The sequence below is a fragment of the Pinus tabuliformis genome, chromosome 2_2 (genome assembly GCF_031772625.1).
Source record: "Pinus tabuliformis cultivar Carrire ecotype Pingquan chromosome 2_2, CPIR1, whole genome shotgun sequence".
Taxonomy (NCBI): Eukaryota; Viridiplantae; Streptophyta; class Pinopsida; order Pinales; family Pinaceae; genus Pinus; species Pinus tabuliformis.
Window position 1 is genome coordinate 689,505,632 of NC_142300.1, and position 16,680 is coordinate 689,522,311.

Consider the following 16,680-nt stretch of genomic DNA (forward strand, 5'->3'; position numbering starts at 1 on the left):
TCGGATCAATTAAGATGGGGAAAGAATACCGAAGGTAACTTTAACATCAAAGAGGCTAAACAGGAAGTCACAAGATTTAACTTTGTGAATCCTGATCAAGGCTGGAAGAAACTTTGGAAAAGTCCACATTGGATGAAAATAAAGTTATTCATTTGGCTAGTGCATCAAAGGAAGATCTTAACTTGGGAGAATCTCCTTAAGAAAGGCTTCATTGGGCCTTCCAAATGTTACCTATGTGTCACTCATGAGGAGATGATTAAACACCTTCTCAACCTCCATTTTTAGACAAACTGAGAGGAACAGTCTCAACATAGCCAACACTCTGAAGAATTAGAGGAAAAACTTCTCATGGAATGAGATTGTTAATAAAGCCTAGATTTTGGTTCCAGGCTTTGTCATCTGGAATGTTTGGAAAGAGCGTGATAGCCGGATCTTCAAAAACAAAACAAGCATGCCCCAACACATAACTGATCAAATTCTAAGTCAACTCAAAGACACAATATGAAGCTTGTTGAGGACCCTTCCTAAAGATCCTCGTCTACCCCAAGAGGAGAGAATTATACTTCACTTGGGTCTCCAGTCTATCAGTCCTCTGGGAATTATAAAGGAAGTGAGCCTTATAAATAATGGTGTCAACTTTTGGAAGCCCCCTCCTTATGGTTTACTAAAGGTTAATATTGATGGAGCTGCTAAGGGCAAATGAGGATTAACGAGCTTTGGGGGTGCCATAAGAGATGAACAAGGACAAGTACAGAATATCTTCCATGGCCACATGGGGAAGGCCACTAATAACATGGCTGAGCTCATGGAATTAGAGCAATGCTTGGAAATCCTTGTGGATTCAAGTTCACACAATGTTATATTTGAAGCAAATTCAGAATTAGTCATTAGAGCGGCTAAGAAAATTAGCAATGGAACCTCTCTAGTTAAAGTGTCGAAGCACTGAAAGCTTCTGTAGGTTTTTTATGCATCCACCCTCACCTGTGTACCCTTAAAACTGTCAGATTTGTTCATGTAAAAAGGAAAGCTAATATGTTAGCGGATCGATTGGAAAATGAAGGTGTCACCAATAGGGACAGGGATTCTAGGTATGCTTGGGACTCGTTACCTCCAGGCAAATTGTGGGAGGATTGTCACTGTCAGGGAACACAGGATATCGAGCTACGGACTAACATGATAGATCAACACGACTCAGAAGACCAATGGGTGGATGGAGAACCACATCTAGTCTAACCCACCTTGATTTGGCTGTTTTCCATAGTCTGGAATTCTTTTGATTGAATGATGAAAGGATTGACTCAGATAACGACACAGGATGAGGTGCCCATTTTCATTTTTCTTAGGTGGTGTTTGACAGAGGATTGTGGTGGACGGGATTGGCTCAAGATCTGCCCACTGGACAGAATAGAAGGACAACATGGGGCGAAAGGGCGTGTTAGTTTTATCGCACTTCAATCGCTCCAAAACCACAAGTGGTATATCGGACGAGGTCCGGCTAGTTTATGGTTTTTGTGAGATTGGCTCCGATTCTACTCTTCATGCGATGCATGGTGGGGAAATGTGAGAGAAAACCGCCCTCATTGGGCAGTTAACTCTCACGATTCTCATCCTCCCAACATTCACAAAGACCGTTGGATCTTAGTCTGCTGATTAACGACGGAGATTGGTTCATGCTAGTTGGTTGGACCTAAAAAATATTAGAGTGTTTTGCTTTAATTTTCATCGAGTCTGTTTGACAATTTTCAGCTTGGTTGGTGGTGGGACCTCTTGTGGACCCATGGCCAGTCATTTGCGGCCTTCTGTAACCTCCGGTTCGATGGACTAGTTCTCCATGGATTTCTTAGATCTTTTGTAGCATGGCAGCACTACCAGATGGCCTGGTGCCTTAACTATCTGCTGGTCCTTCTAGATTTTCCTATTTAGGTTTCTATTGGTTTTGGGTAAATGGTTTGGTTCGGCCTGCCCTGCTGACTGTTGAACTCCCACAGAGTGGGTGCGGCCTTTTGTAAATTATGTATTTTTAGCTAAGCTTAATATAAAGTCCTATTCTTACCTGATAAAAAAAACATTTTATTTTCTTTATTAATTATCAATAGTTTTAATATTAAAATAGGAAATGTAAATTCAAAAATTAAATTAAATAATAAAAAAATGTATATATTAAATAAATAAATGAAATTAATATATAAATAAGTAAATAAAATCTTTGATAAATATAAATAAATATTCTTTGAAATGCTATATATTAAGATAGTATTAAATAATATCAACTACATTCATAATTATTTTAATATTATAAAAAAAACTAAAATAAAATATAAAATAAAATTAATACTATAAAAACAATTATGAAATCCTAATTTCACAATGTGGAGAGGTAATATGGAGCCTCATTATACTGTTAGAATGTAATATTGGAAAAAATGGAATGCAATATAGGTTTCCATCTATAATTGTCACACCACTTGTAAGATTCTCACAATGTTTGTAACATTTTGATAATATTTGTCACATTCCAATGTTGAATACATTTTTCCACCATTCAATCACCATACCATTAATAATTGTAGTTGAGGTATCAATTTAATGTATGCTATATTATAAACAAAGTATTATAAACCATAATATCGAACCTAATATTATAAGCCGTAATTATAAACCCTAAAATTAAATATTAATAACAAAATATTGTATTAATAAATATTAATTTAAATATTAATATATTATTATATATTAATTAATATTAAACCCAAGGGATAGTTATTATAGGCCCTTTCGTTTAATATTATAAAACAAGAGAATTATTGATATTATTAATATTAAAAACCCAAGGGATTATTTATCAAGGGAATAATATTAAACCTTAGGAATATGAAACCTTAGATTGCTGAAGCCAAAGGATTGATACTAAAAGCCCAAGAGATTATGAACCCAACATAATAATAGTAAGGGATTAATGTTATAAACCCAGGGTATATAAACCCTAAGATAAATATAATAAACCTTAAAATAAACATAGTTGATGATGATTTATTTTCATATTGAAAAAATGTGAAGTTGGGTTACACTTTTTTCCCCTTTTTGAGGAAAAAAATCATACTTAGAAGTTCTTCAACTTTCGTCAAACCCAAACAATTTTTTTGTTTAGAATTTCATTTTACAATAATAATAAAACCTGTCGGAAATTTTATTCGCTTTTTATTACTTATTTTTCTTGAATTTTTTAATTCACATTTGATATGTCAACTTAGAAACTATTTGAGTGTGTGTTCGTTAAAAATCAAGGGATTCATAAAAAGTCATGTTTTTTTGGCACTAGCACATTCTTTGTTAACTTCGCATTAAAAAAAATAAAATGTGTTGCAACGATCTAGATAGACTCTACTTCGATATCGTTACATTTACAAAACCAATTGATGCACATCATAATTACTAGAATTTTTTGAATTGAACCAATATGAAAAATTAAACATTTTGAAGATGTTTAGCAAAGCTTCAAGTTTCTCAACATATTAGTTATAAACTAAAAAACTAAAAACTACCCATTATAAATGATGAACCAAGGTAATGAACCATAATATTTTTATACCTTTTATAGTGCATTTTAGAAGATACATAATTTTGATTTCACTGAATCATAATGACCTTCATAAAAAATTTGAACACATTTTATTAGAAAATTAATTAAAATTAACAAATATCTATGAAATTCCATAAAGTTTATATATACTGAAAGTAGATTCAATTATGAAAACGTTCGTATTGGTTTCAAAAACAAATTCACCAAATTTAATGGAGTTTAACCATTCCGAAGTTGGAGAAAGGAGACAAGCATCGAGTTGTTGCAGGGTTGCAGGTTAAAGTAGTTCAATCGAACTAAAAACACATTCCACTGAACTTTTGTTTTTCGTCAACGCCTGTTGAAATAAACGAAGAATTAATTCAATTGAATTAATCTAAAAGTTCAACCAAATTTTTTCAAAAGTTCGGCTAAAAATGTGTCCATATTTTCCGTTGATCGTAAAAATGAAACGATGCAACCCTCCGAAAAAAAACGTTTCACCTAAACGATATAAATAAATGGAGCTGAAACATTATTTTCATACTCTTTCCTCATTTGGACTAAACTTTTAAACTATATCTTTTAGGATGAATTTTTAAAGGAAAGTTTTTGAGTTGAATTTTTAATTTGAATTTTTTCGGCTTCATTTCTAACGTAAACCTATTGGGCTGAACTTTTTAAGTGAGTTTTTTGGACTGAGTTTTTAAAGTGAGTTTTTTCTAAAGTAAATGTTTTTGGCTGAATTTTTAATATGGGTTTTTTTGAACGTATATATTTTGTATTGAATTTTTAAAGTGAATTTATTGGTCTAAATTTTGAAAGTGAGTTTTTTTTTGGACTATTTTGAAATTGACTTTTTTGGGTTGGATTTTAAAAATCTACATAGATTGAACTATCATGGGAAATTAAATAATTTGAAAAAGAAAATATAATCAAATATCAAATAAGAGACATTGAGGCTCATAAATAATACTCGAGAAACTATTACAAAAGAAAGAATGAAGGATGCTTAAATATTGAAAAGGAAAATCAATCTCAAAGTTGAAGCACATATGTAAATGTAGATATTATAAATGATGTTTAAAATTTAACTAGTGTATTGTGAAATTTAATTTTTATTTGATGAACTAATTTGAAAAATATTTTTCAATGTAAAAAGAGAGAGATATTCCTCATAACATTGATGATGAATTTGAAAATCTTGAAAGAGATTCAAGTGAAGAAATTGAATCACCATTAGGTATCTATATATATTTCATGTGTATTATTGAAGTTATACATATTTATTAATTTCAGTTTCATTTAAACTCTATTTTTTAATTTAATTATTTAATGAATATTTATAACCATTTACATTTAATTTTCATATGTACAAATGAAATTAATATCGATGATGAGATGTTAGAAAATGTTGACACAGAAACATATGGAGAAAAAAAATTGACCATGTTATAGGATATCCTGTTATAAGCTCTTCAAAGATGAAAATGTGACAGTTCAAGCTCAAACTTTGAGAGGTCTCTTAACATCCAAAAAATTAAAACAAGCTACAACTCTATTGGGTATTCAAAAATCAATGAAAGATAAAAAGGTGAAGAAAAATGTGATTCAAAAAATAAATATTGCTTTGAAATCAATTGGAATATCTAGAAAAAAAGTAATATAGATGCACATAGAGAAATACAAATGGCAGTGGTTTCAACAAGTACTAAAGAAAATCATTTGGTCAAATCTATGGAAAAAACATTAGGGACCTCACAAAAAGCATTACACAAACAAAAGAAATTTTGATTCCAAATAGATGTAAATGATGATCTCGTTTGTTGGATAGTTATTTGTAGGCAACATGTTGACGATGTTGGACCCACCAACATTCAAGGGATCTCCTTGGTATGAAGACCCAACTAGACCTCACATTGTTTGGTGTAGGAGTCCCATCCGGTATGATGGTCCAATTTCCATTATCTTAGAGATTTTCCTAAACTCTTGTTGTTCAGCACATGATAGTGATATACTTGGTCTTCAAAAAGTGAGGTACATGTGCTTGGTGAGTGCTTAGTGTAACTTATGTCTAAGTTCCTTCACTGCAGAGGGGGAGGGTGAAAATGAGTCTCTAATCGAGAGGGAGTAATCCCAACTCAGGTAGAGATACAAACACCACAATAGGATTTGCATAGCCTCCAACGGAGTAGTCCATATGGATGCAATAGTCACAAACACCAAATTTCAAGGGAAGACACGTGCACCATCCAGCGGAACAATCCACATGGGGGTGATGGTCATTAACACCAAGAAATACACAAAGATGGTATGTCTAATGTCCGACAGATTAGTCCACACAGACGAGAAAATAGTGATAAAAAATATAACCGTCTTCAACAATATGAGTACTAAAATAACCGAAGTAGTTCAATTATCTTAGTTCAGGTTAAGAAAACATGCGTTACAAATAGTTAAAGAATAGTCTTACAAATGGATAGAAAAATGCATGAAAACGTGTTGCACTGAGATAGGCTTCTGAATTAAGAAAAATATCCAAGACACATTTGTACACCATACATCACTAGTCTGAGTAGTGGTACATTGGAGCCACTCCTCACTCCTCAAAGAATAGATTACATACTCTCAAGGCTATGTGGAAGGAGACAAGGTGAAAATTCCTTTGCATGTACAATGAAGGGGATACATAGCCAAGGGTGAACTAACCCTTGTGACCCCTCTACTTCCCTCATGAGTCTTCAACTTCATCTATGGGTCTCTTTCACTTCCACGTTACATTACAATGATTACAACAAGTATGGCCCATAGTAGTGATGTGGTCAAGACAACCCATGACACAACTCGACATGACACTACTGACATGAACATTTTGAATTTGGTGTCTGTGTCGAGCTACTATGCTGTTGGGTGATGAGTATGCTCTTGGTGTTTGATATATTCACCTCCGCATGACGAAGTGTGCAGGGTATTTTATGATCTTGATATTTGCTTCATGGTTCATGCATGTGTATGTATCTCCTTTGCCTTCTACTTGGTATGCTTCACGTGTTCGTCCAACCGTGAGCAAGTCTTCTAGCATGTGCTCCTTCTTCATCTCATTCATCATTGTGCCATGTTCCATTCATGTACCTGATTCTTCAATCACCCATGACAAGAAAATGTCAAATCCAACAATCTCCCAATCTACCATAATGCATTTTTTTTCGTGATCGGTCCAGGTGACCAAGAGGGAGGACAAGGTATTGAGACTCCACAAAGCACAACTCAAGATGGGATGCAAGACTCTGGGCACTATTAGGAAAAAATTCATAGAGGTCACTGGGAGATTGATTTGAGTAGTCCAGGACAAAAGTGACATTTGTGGGAGAGGGCTCAACTAGGATACATAATTGCGTAGTATTTTTGGGGAGGCATTGCGAGCAGCAAGAAGCACTGGCAGTGAAAACTGTGCAGTCTTCCTCAGGAGTTCCGGATTAGGTTGTGGGATATGCTGGTCAAAACTGAATAGTTCTGGGAGAGAGTCAAGGCAAGACATGACTACACAGTGTCTGGGTTGAGTGGAGTTTCAGGTAGTAGGAGTAATGTCAGGGAAAGCTATGTAGTTTTTAGCAGGAGAGAAGAGTAGGCTAGCAAGGGGACTGCTTGGGAAAACTATGTAATTTCCTGGGATAGAGAAGTGACAGGAAGCAAAGGCCTGTCCCTCATGTTTGTGCAGTATCTAGAGGTAGTGTAGGCAGGCAGGCTGGACAACTACTGTGTGGTTTTGGAGATGAGTGCAACCATGGGTCACAACTCAAGTTAGATCTTCTAGTTGACCAGAGGGAGGCTTGTTGTATGGTCTTGAGGGAAGCATGGATTGAAATGGATTCTTAGAAAACTTCTGCGCAGTTCTGGGAGGTAATCAGTTGACTTATTTCCAAAATTTCACAGTGCAGGCTGCCTGGGAGGACAACCTCAAGCTTTGTGAAGTTTTGGGCAATAATGCAGGGTCACTAAGGGTTGAGACTACATAGTGCAGCTCAATGGAGGTCCGGTTGATGGAAGGTTGTTTGGTTGATAGATTTATAGGAAAAATGGTTAAGTGTGTGAGCAAGCGAACTCGTGTATATATGACCTTGTGAGCACACAATTAGCATGACTTAAGGAAAAGACGCTTGAAACCAATAAGACAACATATGCTTAGTGTGATTGTCTAAAGGTTAGAGCGACAAGTGGGAAACTTAAGATGGGTCCTCAAATGATTGTGAAAACACTTGTGTGAGAGTTTCTACAACTTTTTGTGTGACTACGATGGGTGTTTACATAGTCAGAACAACTCATGCACACAAAGACAAACCTTGATATCACCAAAACAAGGTCGCAAGCATGACATAGAAATCAGCATGCCAAAGATGACAGTTGGTCAAACAAGTGAAAAGAAAGCAAGACATGTAGACTAAACACATGAAATGAGTTTTGTGTTTTCACAGATGCATGTTACTGAAGACAAGATGATATGACAATGAAAAGCAATCTTGCAAACTGAACTAAGTAATGTAGTTCGAAAGGTGTTCTTTACTTACCATAGTTACCCTTAAGATGATCATGCATCTGACGAAGTTTGCATGAGGTCCTGATATTTTTCCATCCCTTACTCTCTTGCTCCTTCTCCTCAAGTCCTTGGGAGTGATCTTAGATTGTCACCTTTTCATGTAGTCATTGAAAGATAGATCAACGCAGTATCAGCGGGCAGTGACTGTTGCCGGAATGAGAACCTGGGAAGCCCATCTACACAGTTTCTACATGCAAGAAAGAGAGGACAACTTGGACAACACTGCACAGTTTTGAGGCACAGGACAATATTGCGGGATGGGGTCTTGGGAGGACACTTTTGCATAGTTTTTTAGTGTAGTGTAGCCTGGGTAGCTGAGAAGCAATATCATGCAGCTTCTAGATGCAAGGCACTATTTTGGGATGGATTCAAGGAGGACACATTTGGATAGTTTTAGGTTGCAAGGCAGACTTAGCAGCTGAGGGACAATACTGCATAGTTTTTTATGACAGTGAGTTCCAGTTGAGGGAAGGACACTCGAGGAAACCATTGTGAAGTTTTGGATGCCAAGGGAGGCTGGGGTCTCTACACACTGTGTAGTTTTAGTAGGCAAGGGAAAAAGCTTGAGGTTTGTAGAAGTGAAGCGCATAGTTCTGGGAAGATGGATGAGGTTAGGTTGTTTGGGAAATTGGCTAAATGTGAGATCGGGGAACAGATGTAAACAGTGATAGGACTAGACTATGATCACACATAAACACTTAATGATACAACGTAGACCATCTAGAATTTATAAAGCATGCTCTTCTTGATGCAACAACCTTCGCAACAACATTGCATGAAGTGAATGTGAAGCATGTCTATGTAATGAAAAAAACACATACGCACAATATTTCCCTCAAAGCAAAACAACATTCTCTTTGCATGGAAAACAACAATCCCTATGCCCAAAGATGACACATGGTGCATAAGGATGAGAACATGAACAACTCTTAAGATCAAGGAGGGGAGATTGAGATCATTAGCTTACCAACAAGTGACCAAGGAACAATCGATCACAGGATCCAAGTTAGGCTTTGAAATTTGCATGTGAGCCAAAATTTTAGAGGCGGGTTGTAGATGCTACAACATTGGTGACACACTGGTATAAATCTAGCTCTCTGTATGGACCTTATTTTGTGAAAATTGATTCTAACCTCTCTGGAAGTATTGTTTGATTTTTTTATCGTGATGGCTTCCACACTAGCTTGTGTGGAAGATGTATTCCCTAATATTCTCTTGATCTGTCAACATACATTCGAAGTCAAGTCAACTAAGTTTTTTTTATTGGGGATGAGGAGTATATGGGTTCACAAATAATATAACTTTCATAGTTTAAGATTCATCTCTAGTGTTGCTCCACTTCCAGCAGGCCTGGATAGTACATCGGCAGAGTATTTTTTCCATTTTTTCATTTTCAAAGAACATTGCATAGGAACTTATTTATTTCAGAGCGGGAAGAGGGATCCAGACTTATTGAGAGTAGAAGAGGTTTTTCCTTCAGAGAGGTATGTTATATATACCTCTGACATACTTGTTAAGGTTTTCCTCATCACTTTACTTTACTTGACTGAGTTGACAAGGGTTAGCCCAAAGGACCGAATAGAGTAGGCAGTACTGGTTATTAGTTAAAGCGTTGTGTTTGCTCCAAAACTCACTCTAAACAGAACATATTTTCCATCAGTGTATCATCAACTGAAGACAATAATATTTTTATAAAGAGAGAGGATAAGAAATAACTAGATGTTGATAGTTGTACGAGTCCTCTTGGAGTTTCCCGACTTGTCTCGAGAGCCAAAGGCATTTTGATGTGTGGCTAACCTGTAGATACAACCAAGAAAAGAAAGCAAAAAGAAAAAAGTAGAAAGAAAGCGAAAGAAAAAAAAGTATGCAAAATAAGCAAGCAAGGAAACCAAACCAAGTTAGCAAGCAAACAAACATGCAAACGAGAAAGCAAAACAAAGAAGGAAAGCAAACAATACTCCTACTCCTATACTAAATAGTCAGGGTTATGTGAAATCAAATTTCCAGTGAAGCCACCGTAGGCGTACCCAACCTATAACCACAAAGATACAAGAAATTAAAACAAATAAAAAATAGTGTGCAACAGAAAATACAAAAACTTGACAATCTTGCACATGAGAGAGAAGGTCTTTCTTGTGGGCAGAAAGATGTGTCACAACCACCCAACACACATGCTTACCTCTTCGATGACTACCATTTTTCAACAAACCTTGGAAGCCTGTTGTGAGTGTGTGTTCATCTGCACCAAGTTTCTTAATGAGTGCGAGGAAGGAATAATGTTTGTTACCTAAAACACAACTTGCCAAGTAAGATTGTTCCAACCATTCAACAATTAGATCATTAAATTTGTGATGGTTGTTCTGAAAGACTCGTGATATTTGAAAATATGGATTTCTGATTTTAGAGAGGGGATCACGATGGGAATATGGTATGGATAGATAGATCTGATCATTCTCGTCAATCATGTAAAGACAATGAGGACCTGTCATAGACATTAGTGTAGGCTGAAGTGCCTCACCTTCTTAATAGAAGTTTGACAAGAAATACATTACATAGTGAAGATCATAGTGTGCAAAGCAATTGTCATTGGATGTACTGTTGGGAAAATTATAAACTTCATGATAGTCAACCAAGGTAGAAGAAAGATCTAACGAGTTAGTTGACATGACAGATTCCCAGTTTGACATGAATAAAGAAATTTTTTGAATAATCTTGTGAACGCTTTGAATGATGGAACCAAGTTCGTTGTGTGCTAGATATGTGTTGATGGTGCTGGACCCACCAACATTCAGGGGATCACCCTGGTATGAAGTCTCAACTAGGCCTCACATCGTTTGGTGTGGAAGTCCCATATAGTATGATGGCCCGGTTGCCATTGTCTTAAGGATTTGCCTCAACTCTTGCTTGTCAGCACATGAGAGTGGTTTTCCTTGCCTTCAAGAAGTGAGGTGTGCATGCCTAGTGAATTTTAGTGTACTTTTGTCAATGGTTGATCCGAGTTGACTCAACTCCCAGATTTAACCAAGATCTTTTACTTCTGTGATGTTGTTAGAATTACATTTAAAAGATACTAAAGGGAAATATATGCATGTTGTAAATAAGAATGAACATGACAAGAATCAACAACACAAAACACAAGACGTTGATAATGGAGTTCGTCCAGGAGGGACTACGTCTCTGGGCCCGGTTTCAAGATGGTGTAGGCTATTGCATTAAATGTTGGAAAAAGTGATGATGTAGATGCATGTGTTTTCTCTATCATACAAGCAATATGCCCTCATGCAGGAGTGGCTCCAAGAGATGTTCCACTACATGAACTCTCATTTAGAAAAGGACTCCTATCAGCTTGACATAATTTCACATATGTGAATAATGACCATCCCACCAACATGGCATCAAAGGGATCTCAAATAAAACATACATGACAACACATGAGTGTCCCATAAACATGACGACAAAGGGATCTCAATAAAAAAATGACAATAAGTACATCTCATATCAAGTACAAAACAAGATCCGACATCAAACAGGGATCTATGCAACACAATGCATCTCAAGCAAAGAGATGAAGAAGTACATGATCACACTGCATATACCTCACATCAAGGAGTTATCTGAAAAAGAGGATGATAAACTAATGGAGCTGTACCATCAATCTCGTGGCGTCGAATCTCATGGAATGACTACTCACATGTTGAATGCTCACACCTACACTCCACTTTGAAAAGTGGCCGAAAAATATAATGATCAAATATGAAATCCGATTGCACCATCAGTTTCGTGGCGTTGGATAGTGTAAAATCGATTGTCAAATTTTTGAATTCTGAGAAAGTGAAAATCTGGGGCTACAGGTATCTTTTAGATTCCCCTTATATTCCTCAAAGATTCCCTCCCCGGGTCATTTGAAGATTTTCTTCTCAAATGAAAATTCTATCTGTGCCATCAAGTTTGTGTCACTGAGAGGTGTAAGATAGACATAAAGTTTTTCCAATTTGGACACTGGAAAAATTTCACCCTCCTGAGAATTTGGCTCAATCGTGGTTGTATTTGCCTCTTCTCCAGGCTCATGGTTCCACCTGCAAAAATTAATTAAAAATGTGTCTCAGTTTTTGTGCCGCATTCTGCCTCCGTCCTCCCCAGTGCAAATGAAAGTTGGGTCTTTTTAAATGTTTTTTGGGCAAAAATATCCATGAAATGGCCATTGGGCTAATGGTAAACTTGGCAACCACATGCATGGGGTGGGGGGTTCAAATCCCACCCATGCCAAAATGGGCGCGCAGTTAAGTCTTTTTTCTGTAACCATTGTAAAATTGGTTGATGATCTGATATTAAATATGGAATGGAAGGTTATTAATACAGAACCATTTGGGCATTTTGTTTGTTGTTTGATTGTATTAATGGTGCGTTAATGTATTAAATATGGAAAACTTTTTGGTGTGTGGTTTTTGCATATGCCACATGGGGCCGTTGCGTGGGTAGGGCTAGTGGAGCCACCAGTTGTGGGTTCAACTCCCACTGGCCTCTTCATTTGTTAATACATATATGGCAAGGTAGTTGGGGTGTTGGCCGAGTCCACCGGAGGTGGCCTGCCCAGCCCATATAATATGTGGTATGGTGATTGGTTGGGCCACCTAGGGTCATGGCCCATCGATCATTTAATTAAAATTTTTGGTTTTAAATATATATTGGTCGTTGGGGGGTTGGCGGGGTTGGTGGCCCTCCACCCCATAAAATATATTTCTTTTTATTTTTTAAAACTAATAAGTCATTTTCAAATATTTCAAAGATAAGTGATATTGGGCAATTTAACGAGGTGACAATTTCACCGCTTTTGGGAGCTAGATTTCATGTCCTGGTGTTGGTCAAATTGTAGGACACTTAAACCTGGCCCACATCATAACCTTGACCAAAAATTTGACCGCTCTTTCTCCCTCATATGATCTTGGATTTGAGTGGCGTTCACACCGTTAGAATCAAGGCAATGATCACTTCGATCTGGTGTTGGTTTGAGAACAATCTGACCACTTTGAATTTTGACCCTTTTTGAGTCCTCTAGGCTTCTGCTAGTGTCTAGAGCCACCTAGATCAATGGTTCTTTCAGTAGAAAGGGAGAGGGTGAGAGTGAGTCCCAAGTTGGTTGGGATGAAGTACTAACTCGTCTAGGAACACACAACACAATAGGACATGCACAACTTCCAGAGGAGAAGTCCACATGGATGTGGCGGTCACAACACACAAAGTAAGAAAACACGTACAACACTTAACGAATAAGTACGAACAAGTGCAATAGTTGTTACAACAAGCTTTATGTGAAAGGTCTGTCTGATGTCCGGGGAGATAGACACCATGGGTGAGATAGCGTTAACATCATATACAACACATTTCCATTAACAAATTTATATTACAACAAGTGAAATAGTTAAAGTTTTCAACACAAGTTAAAGCAACATGCATTACAAGTGTTTAAGATTAGTCTTACAACAGTTACAATACATGTGTGAAAACATGCTGGCCTGTTAACAGGCTTCTGAATTAAGCGAAAGTTCCAAGACACATTGTTACACCATACATCACTAACCCCATGAGTGGGGCGTTGGAGCCACTACTTACTCCTCAAAGATTACAGACTCTCTTGGTTATGTCGGAGGAGCTGAGGTGAGAATTGCCTTGTATGTACAAATGAGGGGGTATTTATAGCCAAGGGTGAAACTAACTCTTGTGGTTGTTCGACTACCCTCATGACTGTTTGACTTCCATGACTTTTCAACTTTGCATGACTCTTTGTACAACAAGTGGGTCTCTTGGACTTCCACGTTATATTACATTGATTGAAAATGTAGCCCATAGTAGAGATGTGGGCGACATGTCTCATGACATGACTCGACATGATAGTTCTGGTACATTCGTGCTGCCACAAGAGTGCATGTTAAGCTATAGTGCTACTAGGTGGTAGGTGTCTTCATGGTGTAGCATAGCTTCACCTCTGCATGTCAAAAGGGAGTAGAGTATTCAATGGCCTTTGGTTCGCTTGATGATGATTTGGCACGTTGTTCCTTGTTTGCATGTTGGAAGGAATGACAAGCTCATATGTTTGTGAAATGTGCATGTTCATCTGTTCATTTGTCTATGAGCACATCTTGCATGTTTGCTCTTTCGTCCATCCACGAACACATCTTTTCATGATCATCCATTCGTGAGAACATATCTTACCATACATCATTCATTCGTCCATTGGTGAACCTGTCCTTCTGCATGTTATCCTTTCGTTCATCCCTTTCATTGTCACACCATGTTTGCTACTGTACATGTGCTTGCGGCCACTCATGATGAGATGACATCAAACCCAAAAAAATCTTATAGTCTACCATGACACATGATCATTTCAGATGGAGGTGATCGAGAGAGGTAGCACAGTTGTGAAGAGGGATGATGGCTCCAGGCATTGCTGATGAAAAATGCACAAGAATCACTGAGTGATGATGATGGTCAATCCAAGTCGACAGTGATTGTCTGTGAGGTCCAACTCGACTGGAAGGAAAAAATGTGCAAATTTTGAGAGGGATAGTCCGAGGTGTAGGAAGGCAAGGTAGGTAGAATTGTGTTGTTTCTAGAATGAGCGGGCAGTAGGGGCTGGAATGAAAAATTTGCACAATTTTCTGGAGGAACAAGCTAGCCTGCAAGGAGGATCAACAGGTAGAAATTGTGCAGTTTTTGGAACCAACTGGCTAGGAGCTTGGCAGTCAAAAATTCATAATTCCCAAGGTCACTGGAAGTTTTATGCTGGGTCACTGGCATTAGAAACTGTGAAATTCCCAAGGGGAACTAGCAGTAAGCTATTGGGTGCTCGGCAGCAAAAAATTTGCAATTTTTGGAGGGAACTTCTAGTCTAATGCTTGGAGCTATTAGTGAGGAAAACTGCATTGAGGCTAACAGGCCATCCTACTGATCATCTCTGTACATTTTCTAAGCTAAGCGGACTGCTGTCTAGAAAAATGTATGTTCATGAAAATTGCGTAGTTTCCTGGATAGGGAGCCGGTTAGCTATCGAGAGGACTAACTAGGAAAACTGTGCATTTTTTTGGGGAGATAGGGATGACACTTGCTATTTTTCCCGCTTGTCTGTGCAATTTCCTTAGTTAGCAAAGCAGGCAAGTTCAGTAGCCTCTGCGTAATTTTTGATGGGAGTCAGTCGCAGTGTGGCTGTCGAGTTTGACTCTCTGTGTGGTCAGCATGAAATTTGATTGGATTTCTTGTGATTAGCGCAACTTGGAAACACTTTCTTTGTGCTTTTGCATTGTTCTGGGTGAGAGTCGATCGAGTCGATGACAGGGTGATGGTCTGGCTATCAGAGGGGAGTCTAGTCATCGTAACTCTAGGAAAATGACTAAGTGTGTGAACAATCAAAAAATGCATAGTTGATCATGAAAACATAGACTCATATGATTGGATGATGAAGCGACTAAAAAAATCTAGAGACACATATTTAACATGACTGACTGACGGTGCAAGAGACAAGCGCAACACTCGTGACTAATCATTAATTGACAATGGCAATGCTTGTGCGACAATGAATGTGACTCCATGTGTGAGTGCGGCATATGCTTTCATAGCAAACATGACAAGTACACATGAAGCGAAGACTTTGAGCATAACCAGAACATGGTCACAAGCATGACTTAGATACCAACATGCAGAAACTTGGGTGAAATGAACAGGAAAGGTGGATGCAAAGACTCCTAAGGGCTCATGGAGTGAACCTGAGGGTGTGTAGTCATCAAGTGAAACTCCCAAGGGAGGCTCCGAAATTAGGTGCAAGCCAAAATTTTGGCGGGTGGTTGTAGCTGCTACAACACTTGGTGACAGACTAGTAGAACTCGAACTTCTCTCCTTTGGTTCATTGCTAGCACAGGGCCTTGGTCTTTCAAGGAGTATTGAATCATTGTGTCGGTCACTTCCACTTCCCAACTTACCCCATGGACATACATGGTTCACCCTTTTCTAACTCAGTCAAGCAAAATCAAAAGCTCAACTTAGATCTCAGTGTTTCGAATCCAGGAAGGGTAGTTTAGCTGGTGAGTTGAAGATTTTCAGACTATAAGTTTTCATCTCTAGTGTCACTCCACTATCAACAGGCCTCGATAGTACCTTGGTGTAGTAACGCAGGAACACAGACATTGTTGCACTACCACCGAGCCTTGTCAGCAGCCCGGTGGACTTGCATGCTTCACATCTCTATGGAGGAAGCCTTTCTTTTCTTTCACCTTTGTATTTTTCACGAGGACTGTGCATAGGAGCTTATTTATTTTTGGGGTGGAAGAGTGATCCTGACATATTGAGTGAAGAAGAGGTTGTTCCTTCAAAGAAGCATGTAAGACCTCTGACATAGGTTTGCTCATTTGGATTTTCCCCTTCTCCATTTCTACTAGTTGGATGAGCTTGAACACAAAGGGCAGAAGGCTGAGTACAAGCATGGGGCTTCCCAATGTGGACATAGGTTCATGGTTGGACCAAAACTTCCCTTTGTAGA